Raw genomic sequence first — 17791 nt, forward strand, 5'->3', positions numbered from 1 at the left:
CTGCAGGTATCTATCTTACTCATTAATGGAGAAACTGAGCCACATGTGCTACCTGCCCTGACAGGCCTTGCTTTCTGCAGAAAGTCTGCACTCCTGAGCCTTAAACTCAGGAAATTTCTAATGAGGAAAGCAACAAACAAACACGAAACAAAAAAAAAAAAAAGTGATGTATTTCCTACTACCCCTTTAGTAGGGACAGTGCCTAGTGCTTTCCAGCACCTGTAAAGGTGGGGCACACCCTATCCTGGGAAATGGCTGTGCCATGCAACCGCCCTGTGCTCCTGCCGGTAACTCATACCCTGCAGCAAGACAGCGCTGAGGGATGGATAGACTTGTGCTCAACCAGTCCTGCTTTCTCCTCGCCCAACAGGTTGTTGGGCAACTTCAGGATTGCTCAACCCAGTGGAAGTTTCTCCATGGGGATGATGGGTGCTAACAGCACTTAAGTAGTTGTTTAGTGCTCTGAGATCTGTGGTAAGGATAAGGAGATAAGATAAGGAAAGGAGGTAGGGGAAGGGACACAAGTGTCAGGAATTTGATTGCGAAATCTTTTTCATGGTATCACCTTTGTATTTATTCTGATCCCACTGCTGCTGTTGGCTTTCTAGAGCTAGGTGAAGACTGCAGTGAATCCAAGACCCTGAACGCTGCAGTTGCCGCTGGGTTATCCTTGACATCGTTACTGTGCTACCAGCAGCAGCAAGGCCGATAAAAAAATATTTGTGTCTCCTGGAACATAACCTCTTTGGGATGAGAAGAGGTCCTGGCACTGCACTCTGCCCAGATTTAGCTACAGATAATGGAGTTTTTCCTACCGACATTTTGGGACGATGGATGGTTGTACGACACGGTCCTTTCACAGCGTCCTTGCAGTGCCAGCTCTTCTCCGTGGTCTCTCGTGTCCGATGGCGGGTGGCTGCTGCCACTGTGGGGCTCAGGCTGTGCCAGCCATGTGTTGCCCAGTCAGGCAGGGCACAGCTGGTGACTTGCTCTGCGGTTGCTGCAACCCTCTCCCAGGATCTCCAGCTGAGCTCAGCTCTGCAAGTATGCACATGCAGGGGAGCATCGCGAGAGCCGGCAGTCCTTCCTCCTCCTCCTCCTCCCTGGTGCCGGAGCTAGCTGGTGAGCTGGCATCAAAGCAAAATTCCCACTGGTGTCTCTTTTCTCAGAGGCTGCCTGTCTCCATCGCTGGCTTTCAGTGGCGTTGAAGCCTGCCTGGGAATGGGCGCCACTCCCACATAGCTCCTGGGTCGACTCTCATTAGGAAGGGCGTATTCCTTGGAGAGGGTGAGCTGTGCCTCTCGGTTTGTTTCTCCTCTCCTCGTAGGAGCTGGGCTGCAAAGCCAGGACGCAGAGCTGTGTTTCTTCCCCAGGCCTTGTTCTCACTGGTGCTGGCAGCCCTGTCAGTCGTGGCGTGGCGATTAACGCTGGCACAGCGGCAGTGCCTGGGTGGCCGAGCCCTTCCTGCGTGTGCTGAGCTGTTCTGCTGCTGCAAACTGGGCAGGTGCCCCATCAAAGCCATGCCCTGGCTTGGGCTGGGGATCTCATCCCGTGCCCTGAGCTTCCCCATGGACTCTGTGGTGGTGAAAGGCATCTTCAGGGAAAATGTCACAGTCCCCAGTTCTGGTGCTGCTGTTCCCCAGGGTTCTTCCAGAGCTTGTTGCTCCGATGTAGCTCAAAAACCCAAAGTGAGTACTTTGCTAGTGAAAGAGGGCTAGGGAGGTGTGCCAGAGACAAGGAGTGAGTTGTTGCGCCCTCTCCAAACCAAGGGAGGAGATCTGGGCCTCAGAATCTCCCCAGAGCTGGTTCCTGTCTTGGCACTACCCAGCGTTACTGCAGTTACTGGGTAAAACACCATGATCTTGTCCCCACATCTTCCCACTGTCTGTGTCATCATGATTTGTACTTCGGCTTTATCAGGGTGCAACTGATGCAGCTTGGGTGCTCACTCGACTCCTTGGAGGAGGAGGAGGAGGAGGAGGAGCAGGAGGAGGAAGGTGGGAGGGAGCAGGTTGCCCAGAGAGGTGGTAGATGCGCCATCCCTGGAAACTTTGTAAAGGTCAGGTGGAACTGGGCTCTGAGCAACCTGATCGAGTTGATATCCCTGCTCACTTGAGGAGTTTGGAGTAGATGGTCGTTAAAGGTCTCTCACAACCCAAATGATTTGATGAGGACAATCCCCAACCTGGCTAACCCAGTGGGGCAAGTGGGGTGCTGGGCATCCTGACCTTGTTGCAGAGCTGCAGGAGTGGAGGACAGAGGCTGACCCAGCAACAAAGGGATATTTGCATCATTGAGGGGAGATCTGAGTACTCACATTGCTCAGCTACAAATTCCTCCCTAAATGAGTGTCTCAGGGCCTTTTTAAAGGCTATTGCTAATTAATACAGACCCTACTGTGCTTGCTCTTCAACAGCGGGATATGTCAGTCTGAAAGCAGGCTAGAGAGACAAAACAAGTTTTGGGTTTTTTAAATCTTCCCACAAGACATGCCTTTCTGAGCACTAAACGACATATTTGCATTTTTTGGGACATAGTATGAATACTTTCAGCAAATACTGAAATAAATACACATATCCATCCCACATGAGTATATACGAAGCAGTAAAAGATAACTGCACTTGAAGGGCTCAGATCTCATTACTTCTGCATAGCTTGTTGGTCAGGGAGCCCGGGGAAGTTGTCGTGTCCTTCGACAGTGTTTCAGCTCATACCTGTATTGTCCCTGGTGTATGCCAAACTTCAGCTTTGGGCTTCTCTTCAGCACCTAGTCAGAACCAGCTTGCCTTGGCTTTGCAGTTGATGTTTCTAGCTGCTTCCTCTGGTGCTGCAGGATCGCACAGTAAGCCAGTCAGCTGAGAAATGGGAGCACTTCAGCAGATTCAGTCCAGTTTTTTGATAGCACACAGCTAGTCACTAAAAAACTAAAAGCCCAGTTCAGTGGTTCATTCCTTCGGCAGCTGAGCAGTGTTACTGTAATATTTGGCTGTCCTGCACTGCTACACCCAAAACCTCAGGCTGCTGACAACAAAGGATGTTGCTGAACACACTTGCAGCAGGGAACCCATCCAGCTGATGGTCTTCCTCTCCCTTGGGTTGTTATTCTGTAGATTTGGTTCCCCAGTCCAGTTTGCAGTCTCACATGGCAAACTGGCATGCACTGGCACGGCTGAGAGGGAGGAACTAATGGGAACAATATCATGGGTTGGTCCCAGTGCCAGAAAGCTTGTGGGGGAGAGTCACCAGTCTAATCACCTTAAAACCTTGGGAGTTGCAGCTGAACTGGGAACCTCCTCAGGCTTTGTGCCTGCCCTACTTCCCAGGGCACTTTGGTTGATGATGATAAATGGCAAAGTCTCAGTGCCCAGTTCCTTGCACACACAGGTTGTTCCTTTGTGCTCTTGCTTTTAAAGATAACAGCACAAAATGGTAGAGATTGGAAGAATGTTTGATAAATCTATACTCATCTTTTTCTATATTTGCTTCCCATCCTGATGCTCTCTATTAGCATTGGTTCAGAGCAAGGCCACCCCTGGTAGATGTGAGGCTGGGAGGAGCTGGGCTGAATGCCAGGCTTGGGGCTGGATTCCACATGTGTGTTTTTTGTCTTTCTTGCCTCAGATAAGCCAAGATCTCCCTCCAAGGAGCCATGTTTCTATTTGTCTTGTGTGGAGCTGGGTTTTGAACCTTCTGCTGACTAATCTCAGCAATGGGTTACTTGCCAGCATCCTTGCTGCAGCATGAGGATGGAACCATTGATGTCCATACTCATTGCAGGGGCCTTGAGCTACGTGACTTTGAAGGATACCTTTCAGCCCAAACCATTCTGTGATTCTGTGATCCCCAGTTCTATGGTCCAGCAGGTGAATATTTCTAACAGGCCTGAGGGAAGCTCTTTTGGAGAAGAGGAGAACAGGCACATCCTTCCTCTCCACATCCTTCTTCCAGCATGTAGTACTCCTGAGATGCACTATTTCCCTGACTCAGTGTGCAGTAACAGCAAACCCTCTCTTTCCTTTGATCCATTCTTTTACAAGAGCAGCATGATGCTCCTGTGCTAGCCAAACAGCTTTGATTCTGCCATGCAATGTGGTGTGCATGTGTCCAGGTTGACAGGGGCTGTAAACATCCATTTCCTTGCAGAAGTTGAGAGTAAATGAAACCAAAGCTCACAACTGCAGTTTGGTTTATTTATTTATTTATTTGTTTTCCTAATGGTATTTTTAGCACTTATTACTGGATGCAAGAGACGCTGCATCAGTGTGTACCTGCAGCGTCCCTTGTTAGCTCACAGCTCTCATCTCATGTTCAGAGAGGATGCTAACAACAGCTGGGTCCCCAAAAGGTGTTTTCCTGTAAGTCCTGGAGACAAATCACACTAATGGGAGGCGACTGGCTGCAAACTTGTGGCCAGAGAAAGATGGATGGTTTTGAGCAGGGGTGTTGTGACCTGAAACTTAAGCCTGTAGCTGGGTCACTGCCTTTCTTTCAAGTTGTTTTCACTGGGCTGGAAGCTTTCTTGTTATGCATGGAGTTGCATCCAGGGAGGATCTGAAAGGTCGCTTAACCCTTTGCCTCACAGAAAAAGCAGAAAGAAATGATAATACAATAAATCCAAAGCAATCCCACCCTTCCTCCAAAAAAAAAAAAAAGAACCTGAAAGCTGAAAAAGCCCACAAAGGAGGATGCTGGGTTTATATTGCTTGTTCAGCAAACAGCCTGCATCTGGGTTGAGGTTGCAGCAAAAGCTTATACAGGAATTCAATGCCATTTGGGATGTAACACAGGTAATAGCATTTTTTCCCCTCTTCTCTCTCCTCCTTCATCTTTGCTCTAATGCATTTGACTGAATTACAGTGCAAATCCATGGCTGTATAAATACCAAGTGGGGGAGAAAAAAATGCAGCAGAAACCACAGGCATTGTTTAGGTGGTTCTTTGATGTATTTCACCCATGAATATAAACTTTTAGCCTTGTGGGATGGTTCTGGGCTAAAAGGGGCTTGAGACTGGTTAGTTTGGTACCTTATAAAATCACAACAGAGACATTTCACTTCCCATCCTTTCTCCCTTGGTGTATGTGCCTTGCAGAAAGGTGCTTGTACTCTTGGCTCCCAAGATCAAACCCTTTTTATTGCACAAATACTGTTTGGAATTCACAATTTGTTCACACATTGAATGCCTTGAAGGATATAAGTCCAGGTTCTGGCACTGCCAGATCCATGTTTTACACTAGCACCTTAGCTTTAACCAGGCTTGTTGGGAAACACTGGTTCCTCAGGGCAAATCCAACAGCTTAGATTGGAGTCAGGAGTGGGACCATGCTGGCAGTGGTGGGTCTGCAGTGATGAAGGAAGGGACAGGGGGATTTGGCAGCTGGGCTTGTTTGTTTGTTTGCGAGTGCAGGGGGAGGACTAGTCTGTGATGCTTGGCAATAATTTGGCCTGATACTTAAGTACCAGTTCCCAGGAAATTGCCATCAGAGTAATTAGCATGTGCTGACTTATTTGTACAGTGATAACAGCAGGAAAGTATTGAAGCAGGAAAAACAAACACATTATTCATTTGAACCTTCAATCCACAGCCTTTACTTGACAGTTCCCTCTTTGCAATACACAGGTCTATTTTTAGGCTTCCAAGTCAGGCAAGCTCTTTTTTCATTTTTGTTTTGCATTTTGGTCTTTATTTTGCTGACATAAATTGGAAATTAATCTGTGCTTAGACATAAACAAACCCAATTTTAAAATAAACCTTTTGAATACTAAAGACTCTGTGGAAGTGCTGAAGCTTCAGTACAAGGCTCTTGAAACTTGTGCCCGTGCAAATGGGATGAGCTGCAGATGGCAGCCAGGGTAGGCCAGAGGAGCTCTCTGTGCAGATGCTGCTCTGGGTAGTGGAATGTGATCCCTATTTGGTGTGAGCATCTTCTTTAGCTTGGGTTTCCCTGCTTGGTGGTGAGTGCTGCTTAGCCAGCCAGGTTAGAATTGTTCTTTGAGAGGTGAGCACTGAGGAGCAGGTTTAGTAACCTGGGTAATAATTATTGTTAACGAGACTGTGGGAGAGTGGCGCAGGGTCACAGGAGTTTGTGGTTGTGAGGCATCTGAGGAGGATATTTGGGAAAGGGCAGCCTTATATGTGTGAGTATATGGAGAAGCTGGAGATGTTTGGGGGGTGGGGGGAAATGGGTGTGGAGAAATGTGTGGATTCACCTTGGAATGGAAACAATGGGGATGAAAGTGTTTGCTCTGCCTTTCCTTTCCTCCCCTCTTCTGCTTAGCAGCCACCCGCAGAATAAATTTTCTGCCAGGCACTTGTGCTAAGTCCTTTGAAAGCACCTAGTCTCCTTTGGCGATTATAAATACAGAAAAAAGGGTGGAGGCAGAAGACAGGCTGTCTGCAGGGGAAGAGAGCAGAGAGGCCCCAGGGTTTCTCCTGGAGATGGATTTGTGAACAGCTGAGAAAATCAGGCAAAGCATCTCCCTCAGCCAGCAGCTATATCACAGGCACCCCGGCCACAAATGCAGTGCAGATAAATCAGAGTTAAAGTGCCTTTTTTAAATACCAAAGGCTTTTAAGTATTTGAGCCAGCCATCAAAAAGGTGACTTACCATCTCCATATCTTGAGCTCTTTGCATGGAGCCTGCTTGCCTCCCTGGAAGGTGGGGCTTAGGCAAACACTCAGTGCTGCTCAAGTCAAAGGTAGGAGTGAAACTTGTGACCTCCCTTATGCAGGATTCAGACTGGGGTGACCCAATGGTCCTAAAGTCTTTGGGGGTGATTGCTGTGCTTTGCAGCCCCAAAAGTTCATTCCCATCCCTGGTTACCTCTGTATTTTCCAGCTACCAAGTGCAGGTTTAGGGTTGCTGGAGACTGGATTTTGACTGCAGCCTCCAGGTTTCCTAGGGAGTAATAGCATCTCCTTGATTTTTGTGCCACAGGTTAGTTACTCTTTTAATCCTATGGCTGTCATAGTAAGCCCCCTGCATTTTAAGCCCTAAAGGAAGAAGAGGCAGGAGTGAGGGAAGGTATTGCAAATGCACAACCGTGGACCAGTACTCTGATGATGAAAACTTTAAACAAACCAGGCAGGAGCTGAAATTTGCTTTCTCTTTGCAGGGAGGGCTTTCCAGTTCTTTGAGAGAGAATGCATTCAGGGACTATGTCCTGGGATATGCCTTTAAGGCTTAGAGGAACCCAGCAGATGTGAAGATCCTGGAATCAAGAAGCACAAAGGGAATCTGCAAGCATAATTATGATAAACATCAATGGGTGGTTTCAGAGTGTCAGAACTGGGAGCTTCATTCCTTTGGCTCAAGTGCTTGTAGTCAGGAAAGTTTTGTGTGCCTTTTGTAGAGCCACAGACCGGCCCAGACTGGAAGGGATTGTCTGGTTCAGTCTTTTGTGGGAGAGGGAGCCAAGGTGATTGTAGCAACCTTGTCCGGTCGTATCTTGAAGACGTCCAGTGATGGAGACTTTGCCATCTCCCTGGGGAGGTTATTCCAATCAGTGATTGTTCTCACTGTAAAATGCTTATTTCTTACATTATGCTTTGTTTCTGGCCAGTGAGTGTATTTTTTTAAATTTGCTTTTGTGTGGATATGATTTTTCCTGGTTTTTTAGCTGGGCAAAAACCATCAGAATGGCTTTGTTGGCTTAACAATATCTTATTTTGCTGCTTGTGATACGGATCTGGCACTTTTGCTGCTCTTCAGAATCCACATGTGGGTAGTCATGGGATGCAGAGGACCTTTGGATGGGGCAGGGATGTCTGGGGCTGGACAAGCCCAACCACTGATAATGGGGCATCTTGTTCTTCATACCACCATTAATTGAGCCTCTTGTTCTTTGTACCTCATGGATTTCTAGGCTTTAAGGACGTTGTGCTTGTTTAGTCTGACCTGCTGTATAACAGAGGTTCCTTGAATTAATTTCTGCTCTACAGTCAGCAGTTGTGAATGCAACCAAGCATACATTTTTGGGGGAGCAAGAAAAGCAAGCTGGAAGCATCCCATCTTATTTTGAAAATTGCCAGTGCTGGATCCTTGGCCATGCCAATTGGAGGACTTTTCTCTCTGTTAATTACCTGAAGTGTTGAAAAATGGTATCGTTGTTTCTGGTTTGTTTTCTGTGGAGCTTCAACTTTCAACCTTTGGTCTCGTTATGCCTTTGTCTGGCAGGCTGAGAGCACTCTTCTGGCAGGTACCTACAGGCTGCGAGTTGCCTTTTAACTTTCTCTTTGATTGACTTCCTTGAGCTCCTTACTACAAGCCCAGGTTTGTTCTTGTGGTTGTCCTCTGAACTCTCTCCAGTTTTTCCAGCAGTATTCTTGAAGTGTGGGTACAGGTATGAAACCTCACACTCCCATCAGCTGTGCCAGCCCAAGGCCCGAAGATAACAGGGCCTCTGCTGGTACGTGACATCCCTCCTCTGTGGAGCCAGGCACCATGGACCTGCCTTGCAAGCTCACGTTGGGCTAATTATGCCTCTTACCTCAGCCAGTCCTGTAGGTCTTGTATGTTTAAAATGTTTCCACGCACCCATTTCTTTAATATGCCAAGCGTCTCTTTAATCTTTTTGATGTATTTTTTTTCCTGGTTTGTATTCTGAATTGTAGTCCAACCTTTCTCCCTGTACCAGCCACACATCAAAAATCTTTACAAAGCTGAGAGCTGCTAGGAATGTGTTTTACAGAGCTGAGGGAGGAAAGTAGTTCACAAGAGGAAAATAATACTGAGATCTCCAGTGGATGGTGGGACGGGATAGATGCATACCACTGGCTCCAAAGTCCTGCAAGCTTTTTTGACCTCTTCAGATCTTCATGGATTGTTTTCTCCTGTGAAGATTAACCATGGAGATGGTTAAGCTGCAGGCACTATGCCAGTCAAACCTGTCATTGCTGGCTATGGAGTGTAGCACCGAGCTTCTTGCCCCTGGGGGGGTCATGGACTGGCTGCTCCCGTTGGGGGTTTGGGTCAGTGCTGGTGAATTTCGAGATACTAGACACAGAGAGTTAACTGTATTTCCAGCTGAGATATTTTTATTATTGGTTCTATGTTGTTTCTTATTTGTAATGATTCAGAGGAAGCAGAGGTGTTGATCTGATGGGGAACCTAGAAAGCTTTTTGGTAATAACATCCAGATGTTTCCGTAGCACATCTGCTTAAGCCACTGTTGAAGTCGATGCCTTCAGCAGTGCTGCTGGTGTGTTTTACTGCCTGCTGCTGTGTGTGATGCTAATTTATGAGTAATGCAGAAATGGAGGAGGGGGAAGTTTAGCAGCAGAAGCTAGGACAACCAGCTGCCAAGGAAGCGTGGGAAAGGAAGGCAATCCAGACTATAACCCAAATTATTCTTGCTTTTACCATTCGTGCAGGGTGTTTGGAAGTAGTCTTGCATGTAATTTTAAGTACTGTGCCCCAGGTTTGCCTGGTTACAGGTCACTGTGTACCTGTGCTTTTGCAATTCAGCCATGTGGGCAAGACATTTGTCTGTCTGAACGCTGACTTCAGCTGAGAGCAGGGCAAGCTCTTCTTGTGTGAGAAGATACTCCTGCCTGTCTCCTCATTAGTGGGAAGCTGTTTCTCTCCCTGGTTGTATCTGTTTAGCACTTCAACCCTGCCTTGCTAATCCCTGTGCCAGGATTGTCAGCATGTGGTTGTTCCTCCAGGGAGGGTCAGCTTTGGGACAGCTCAGCTGCCTCATGCCAGGGCTTTGGGCAGCCAGGATACTACTGGGAGCTCTGCTTTTAATGTCAGTGTGTCAGCGCTGTGCCCTGCCCAAGGGAATATTGCCAGCAGCCTGAGGATAATGTTCCATAATTCCCAGTGCCCTGAGCTGTGCAGTGTCTTTCTAGGCTGCACATTCCAAGCCCTGGGTCACAGCCCTTCCGATCCAGACTGAGATTGGTGAGCTCTGCAGCTCCTTACACCACGCTGCCCTTCCTCCCTCTTCCCCAGTGACTTCTGCTGGTGGTTCATTTTCTGTCTCACAGGGAGCGTGTCTTCAGAGCAGACCAGTTTGTGGTGCTTACTGGTACTGACGTGGATGCCTGGTCTTGAAAGGTGATGGCAGCCACAAGGTCTTTGAAGAAGAAGAGAATCTCATCTCCCCATACGAAGGCTAGTGTGTCACCTCCCTCCAGGGATGGTGGGGTGACGTTGGAGGTTATGCAGGTTAAAATGGGGGAAGAAGGTGGAAATGTGTGGTTGGGGTGTGGCAAAGCCCTTCTGTGAGGAGGAGAGGTTGGTGTGGTAGGTGCCTGTGAGATGAATGGCCCAAAGACGTAGATCTCATCCTCTTTTTGCCTCTTCCTCTCTAATGAGTGACACAGCCCCGTGAGCTGGCCAAGGATGGGCCATCAAGTGCTCTTGGTTACGTGTCAGAGAGCGGCCCAATGAGTGATTCACAGGATGGAGGTGGACATTGTACAGCCCCAGAGGAGCCTGCAGCACCTTGGTTTGTGTGTGTAGTACTTCAGAGAATAAAGATGCTGAAACAGCAGTGCAGGTCTTGAAGCAGGAAAGACAGCGTGGCTTCTAAATGTTTGTCACGTGAACACAGAAAGCAGCAAGAGATGGTCAGAGAGACACATTTCTGGAGCTGTGGATGGCATTACCACCCTCATGGCTTGGGGCCCATCTTGTTTCCAGTTGCCATCTTCTTAGCTGTGCCTCCCATGCTCCTAGGCAGTGCCAGAGCCATTTACTTCCAGCACACCAAGCTATGATCTTGTTTCTTCTGGCAATGAACCACGGTGCTTGGCTTCCCTAGCAAAGGTGTGTTTGAGCATCAGTGGCTTTGTACCTCCTGTGCCACATCCTGCACTCAAGAAAGAGGTTTCTTCTGCAGCATATACCAGCTTTCCTGCTTCTCATAGAATGATATCATAGAAAAGCCTGGGCTGGAAGAGATGGTAGAGATCATCTATTCCAACCCCTCTGCTATGGGCTGCCATTTCACTGGTGGTGTCTGTAACTAGGAACATTAAATCTGGGTAGGACCATGCTTCCATTGATATAAGAGAGATCTTCTTTTATGAGGCTAAATTACAAGTTATTCCCAGCTGCCTCCTAAACTTGAGTTTCTATGTCACTGGCCCACCCTGGCAATCCTCTCTCTGCTGGGCTGCAGTTAGTTTGCAGGTCCCCCCTAATGGTATAGGGCTGCTGGCCTCTTCTTCTGCAGCTCTTCCCACCCAAACAAACCTTGCAGACATCTCCATTGTAATGTTTATTTTCCATCTCTTTCAAATGTCCCCTGAACACAGATGAAGGCTGCTTCTTTCTCAGGACCATTACATTGTGTTGCTTGTGTCTGGCCAGTGTGTAGTGGAGGAGCTTCTGGACATCATGAAAGGCTTTAGTTTAGATAAAGTACCTAAATGCTGTGTTTCAGTTTCTCTCTGCACACACACAAAAAAAAAGAATATTTTTGATAAAACTTAGAGTTTAATCTTGATTTGATTTCTGGAGTTGTTCCTATCTCCTCAGTGGAGCAGTATGTTATACCCAGCAGAGCAATGTCTGCATAAATATTAATCAACACACAGTGTAGTCATTTTGCTAGTTTGTGACAGTCTGTAGTCAAACACTTACATTGTCTTAGGGTAGACTATACATGTACAGCTAACTATATTGTATTGTGTATTAAAATCCACTTAATTTGATTAAAGTAGCTCAATGCTTCCTTTTGGCATTTGAGCTGACTGTTACTTTGTCACTAATCTGGTGCTGTATTGCAGTTGAATGCACCTTCAGGAGACAGTCAGCTTCAGTAAATCCTTCTTTTTGGGAAAAGTGTAGTAAAGATTTGGAGAGGGCTGGCCACTGACAGTACATCTAAACTTTCTGACTCCATCTGCATTTTGGTTTGTATTTCAAAAGGAGTCTTTGTTTCTAATGGAAGTTATAATATAAAATGTAAAAGTTTGTGACTCCAAGGGGAAATTTTCCAACTGTCGAAACAAAGTGCTTCAAGTCAAAATGAGTTTCAATTCAGCTACTTTCAAAATTTCAAGACTTTTATATTGCTTTCCACTTATTCAGAATGGTAGAAAAAAAAAATCAAGATCTTTAAATCCCACAAGGCTGATAGAACTGGATTTTTCTTTGACATGTCTTATTCATCTCTGTTAGAGTAGTACCTTCCATTGGCTGAATCTTGAGGCAACAAGATGTTCTTTTGTCAGTACTGAGAGGTCGGGGTGTCCTTTGATGGGTGAACCAGACATCACTCTCTTGGTACTAATAGAAATAATGCATTAAACCTGCAGGTTTGTCAATCTGTCCTGATCCAGATAATAAAACTGTGTTTTCTTTATAGGTGTATTCACTCTTTGAATGATGAAACTTGATGAGCTGCAATTCAGCTTGGATTACAGTATTTCAGAAGACTTTCTGAGCTTGCCAGGCAACCCCTTGACTTTGGGGACAGAGGATCTTAAATTTATATTTCCAGTGTCACACAAGGAGATAATATGGAGTTGGCTGCTTTATACAAGTAATGAAAATCAATGCTGTGTTGCTCTTGGAAGGAGTGCTCAAAAGGAGAAAAGCCTGGCATATACATCTTGGTTTAGAGACAGATTTTACCTGGGAAGAGTGTGCCCAGGGGAAGGTACAAGAAGAAAGAGAAGAGGTGATGCTACAAGCCAGCTTCCTGACCTCCAGAGTGGGACTGAAGCTTTGTAACAAGGTAAAAAAAAACCAAAAAAACAAAAACAAAGCAAACGCAAAACTTTTTCTTTCCTTTGTACCTCATTGAAATATCCATCAGACAAGAAGTGAGATGAGTAATGAGTCCATGCATTGAGTAGTTTCTCCTACTGTCCCCAGTCTCCGTCCTGTTCCCTGGCCACTTCCTGTGTCCTGCATCACCCATGCCTTGAGCAGGCTTCATGTAAAAATCATCAGCAAATCTTGACTGCCTTAGTTGTCCACATATCTAAGACTTAAGACACATTAAATGTGTTGTTTCTGGAGGACACTTCTGCCTTTATGCCTGAAGAACTTGCTGCTCTGTTGTTGGCAGTGAGGATGACGAGTCCCTCACACTGTTTGCACTGCACTCTTTGCAGCTCCAGAGGAGGACAGTGATGATACATTTTCCAAACTGATGAGATACAGAGAGAGCTGAAATGTATGGGCTTTCACATTGCTTTGTCCAAAGACACAAGAGGAGAAAGGCAGAAAATAGAGCAAAATTACCTGTTTCAAATTTACTGCTTTCAGATAACTGAAAAACATTGGTTGTGAAAAAGAAAGTTGAAGCTTGATTTAGTTTTTAGCTTCTTTCCTTCTGTAAATGGTTTTCCTCATAAATGTACATGGGTCCTCCCATGTTGGACCCTGGGCTCTGGAGTGCTGGAAGCATTTCTTTGAGGAAAAGGCTGGCCAGGATAACAGAGGGGTGTCAGGCTTGGTCTGTTCTAGCGGTCCAGCTCCATGGGCACGGGGGACGTACAGCTTTCCTCTGCTCCACTTCATGCACTCCGTGCACTCTGAAGGCTGGATGGTGATGAGGGTGGAAAGGGTTCATCAGACTCTCCCTCTGAGTATGTGTGGTGTGTGTGATGTTGCCGTGAAGGCCATGCCAGTGTGTGCATGGGGACCTATGCTGTCATGGCAACATGCCCTAATAAATTTGGCAATGATGAAAAATGCTGAACTGAACTCCACTGAGGTGAAAATCACCTCTTTTTCTTCAGATCAGAGATTTCCTGGCTGTCCCTCACCCTCATGTCTTAGCACTGAGCTGGAAGGACCATCACCTTCTATTAGAAGTTTTTAACCTCTGTGACTCATTCAGTTGTTGGTTTAACTGCTGATTTTTCCAGTGAGAATGCTAGTGACATGGGTAGATGTGGTGGTGGGAAGGTACCACTGTCTGGGAAGCATCAATGGTTTCACATCTATGAAGAAACTATCTATGACTAAATATGTAGCTGCTACATTTCTAAAGCAGATTTGAATCAGAGAGATGAAGGACTCTTTCAAACTCTGGGTCTGGCTCAGTTCCTTGGAAGAACCAACTTTAAGTATTTGTTCGTTAAGCCAAGGTTTCTGTTTCAGAGTGGATGTTTAGATGTTAATATTGCATTGAAATTCCCCCATTTAGAGGTGAGGTGACAAAATGTGTGATACTCATTGAACAGCAGGCACACTGTTAAAGGATGAAAGGGAGTAGAAGTGGCCACAGAGCAAGACCATCTAGTTTGGTATCTCCCTTGCTGATAGCTGAGAGGAAATAGTATAAGAAAGAGTGCTTTAGGAATGAGCTTTTCTTACCAGATCCTTGCAGAATCCAATGGTTAAATGTGCTAAGCATTTCTTGGGGTGTCCTTTATGTCCATTTGTCCCCGTGGATCAGATGCTCCTTTCGTGCTCAGGTTACAGAGCTCATTATTCTGAGCAACCCAAGCCATGCAATCTCTGGCCCAGTATTGCATTTATATGGATTAGCCAAAGTCACCTAAATCAGAGGTGCTAAGTTGGATTTGGTCAGGGGACATCACAGCACCCAGTGGGCTGGTGGTCCTCATCTAGTGACCAGGAGATTGGAATTCACCCTTAGTCCTGTGTAATTCTGTCATTTAATCCCTCCACTTCTTCCCCTGGGAAGCATCTACTGGCACTTCATAGAGAGCACCAGTCATATCTGAGGGGGTCAATTCCTGTGTAACAAGTAGGATTTAATGAGAAGAACAGACCTTAGAAAATCCAGTGCAGCTCAGTCTTCAGTTAGTCATGTAGGACTGTTGTCTTCTTGGTGGCTTGATGCTTAAAGGAGGGAGATACAACCACTTGTATCTCACAGGAGCCTCTTCCAGGTTTCCAAAGAAGAATAGAGTGTAATTTGGCACTTATTATTTAATTGCATCAGCTTTTCTGGGTCTGGGAGTGCTCTTAGCACAAGCAAATAAATTACCCGTCTCATTTTGCTGCATGCACTGCAGCCAGCCATATGTTTGAGGCTGATAGAGATTCTTATCTCATGGGCTAAAATTACTGAATGGAGGATAACATTTCTTATCAGGGCTTTGCTGAATCAGAGAGTGGCCCTGGCATCCAGCTCTGAGATACCACTCCTCTTTGTCCAGCCTCCCAGCCCAGCAATAAATGGATTTGTGTCTGTAGGTCAGAGGTGCTTGTGTCAAGGTTTTGTTGCAGATGGAAGCTCTGAGGATTTTCCATGTGCCTGGAGGATGTGGGATTGAGAAGGGGAAGCGAGATTGTTCATGTGACTAAAACAGGGCATCTTAGAGCTGTGCAAATGCATCTTCACTTACAAGTCCTTGCATGCACAGCTGATAACTTTAGGCTTCACATCCAGGGACTCTTCTCCCAGTGGACAAAAGCCATCCCCTCCTACTGACAGCAACAGCTTTTCTCCAGACTTTGAGCTTGCATCTCTCCGTCCTCCCACCTCTTTAAGGACACATTATTTCCCTTCCTCTCTTTCCATTTCTGTCTTTGGAGGTTACCTGGTAGCTGCTGATGAGTCAAGGGGTTGTCTGGGTGTTTATCAGGTAGGAGAGATACAGAGAAGCTTCTCCCACCAAGCCCAAGCACCTTCTTTTTGCCTTGTCTTTTCCTCTTGGAGCAGAACTGACAGCATGGGGTGTTCAGCTTCTGCAGTGCATCTGGGCAAAGCCCTTGATGGAGAGTGGCCTTGGTGAACTCCGCTAACTGAGCTCTCTCCACAAAGGCAAGTTTGCTTCTAGGAGTGCTCCTGGGCAGGAAGCAAGACTAGCTACCCCCCAGCCACCCAAGTGTGGTCAAACTTCCTGTAAGAGGTTCCTAGGAAAGGCATCTCAGAATTAGCATGTGGTTTTCCTCACAGGAGGGTGTCTTCCGCAGAACAGTACTCCTGTAGTGCTGTACTAAGGGCAGGGTCATCTCAGATCAAAATAAATCTGGTAAAGCTCCATCTTTGACGGAGAGACACTTAATGTGCAACATCAGTTTCTTCTGCCAGGTGGTCCCAAAGGAGTTTTTCAGTTTATCTGTGACTGTGGCAAGGTCACTTCCCCTTTAATTACAAGTATCTTCAAGCTGGCCTGTGGCAGCCATGTAATGCACATCAGGAGGTCAAGCCCCAGGTGTTCTTTAGGTCAGTGTAAGAGTGGTAGCTGTGCCCAGGATGGTGAGGATATTGAAAGTCCCACTATTTGCACCTTCCTGGCTCAATCCTGGCATGCTCTTGGAAGCATGGGACACATCTTGGAGCGATGCTGCCCAGGAAAGACCACTTTATTTCATAGCAAAACCACCAGCACTGCTTTCTGCAGTGCCCATGAGATGCCCAGAGATAACAGCCCTCTGTGGTGTGGCAGTGGGCCAAGGCTGTGCTCTGAGTGACTCCCTGGGGAGGCTCCTCTGCCATCTGCAGCAGCTGTCAAGAAGTGTTGGGGCTGATGGGTGCAGCATCCCCAGGTGCCTCATCTCCAAGCGTGGCAGGGCTCAGAGAGCAAGACAGTGCCATCTTTCTCGTGGGTGGCACTTCTGGGGATGTGCGGCCATCTCCTCTTGAAACAGTATCCACAGCCTGATTTTCAGGTTTTCCTCTGTCCTCCCTCCTGCATTCTGATGGTGCAGCCCAGCATCCATCACAGCTTGCGGCATGGGGGTCCTGCAGATACTGTCCCATGTGGGCTGAGTCTTCCTTCCCTCAGACCTTTTCTCTTCACCATTTTCCCCTGAATCATGCTGAATCACCGCAGCCTCAGTGGAGCAACCTCAGGCCTGCCCATCAGCCTCTGGCCCTGCACCAGCAGTTGAGCAACCACTGCCCTGAGGTCATGCTGGCGTGGAGGTCTCCAGGGCAGTGGATGACCAGCTGGCCCTTGGGCTTTGCTCCCCAGCAGTGTCTGCATGCCATTGCACCACAGCCATGCTTTTCCCCATTACCTGGCTCCTGCTGAGGTGGCTGTGTATTGCCTGTTTGCCTTGGATACAGTGCTCTCCTGTCCTGTGGGAATAGGTGGTTGCCTCAGTGGGGGATTGGGGAGGTTATGGGGAAGTGTTGTGTTCAGGGCTAGTGACCATCTGAGGTGACCAGATGGTAATTCCCAGGTGTTAACCTGGCCTGTCCAGCTGGGTGCCTGCCTTTAATACAATTGCAGGATCATGTTTGGTTTGTTAAAAGAAAGAGCAGAGGGGTTTCCCTCCAGCTGCCAAGTGCATGCACTCTCTGACCATTGTCTCAGGCATCGTGTCTGCCTGTGACTTCTGAACTGTTGCAGATGACCTTGGTGAGTTGGACTCTGGCAGCATACCCACAGTGTGCACCTTGCATGCCCACAGAGTTCACCCCAGATGCCCGTGGGGTGCATCCTGTCTGGGCACCCTACACACTCACACTAAGCATGCTGCACACCCATGACGTGCAGCCCATGCACCCCTGGCACCATGGCATGTACCCCACAGCAGCACGCCCAGTTCTGTGCACACTGCAGGCTTGTCGAGATGACATGCTGGGTGGCAACGCTTGAGGTGATGAGAACTCACATCTTTGCTTTCTGTTCACAGATTGAGTTTGCAGTTGGAAAAAAAAAAAAAGCAAAACCTGTCATTTTATTTGTCAGCTGAGGTAATTTTTTTTCTAGAGAAGCTGCTAAGGCACAGTCAACCTGGAACCCGCAGCACTCTTACTAGAAACCTTTATCTGGGTTAGACTGACACACACAATGGGAAGATTGACTTGGCCCTAACACATGGCTGGAACGTTGTTAGTGCCCAGTGTTGGTCCTGCTCTGCTGCAGCCATGGGTGATGTAGTGGCCTGTGGAGCAGC

General features: G+C 47.1%; 1 long non-coding RNA gene across 6 annotated transcripts in view; it reads left to right on the forward strand.

The window, feature by feature from the left end:
• The window catches only part of LOC115493999 (uncharacterized), a 129696-nt gene that overhangs the window by 80947 nt on the left and 30958 nt on the right, over positions 1 to 17791 (forward strand). For all 6 annotated transcript variants that reach the window (XR_012054277.1, XR_012054278.1, XR_012054276.1 and 3 more), the window contains one exon: positions 12321 to 12692. This is a non-coding gene — a long non-coding RNA (uncharacterized lncRNA). The remainder of the gene's footprint in view (positions 1 to 12320; positions 12693 to 17791) is intronic.

The sequence above is a fragment of the Taeniopygia guttata genome, chromosome 2, assembly GCF_048771995.1.
Source record: "Taeniopygia guttata chromosome 2, bTaeGut7.mat, whole genome shotgun sequence".
Classification (NCBI taxonomy): domain Eukaryota; kingdom Metazoa; phylum Chordata; class Aves; order Passeriformes; family Estrildidae; genus Taeniopygia; species Taeniopygia guttata.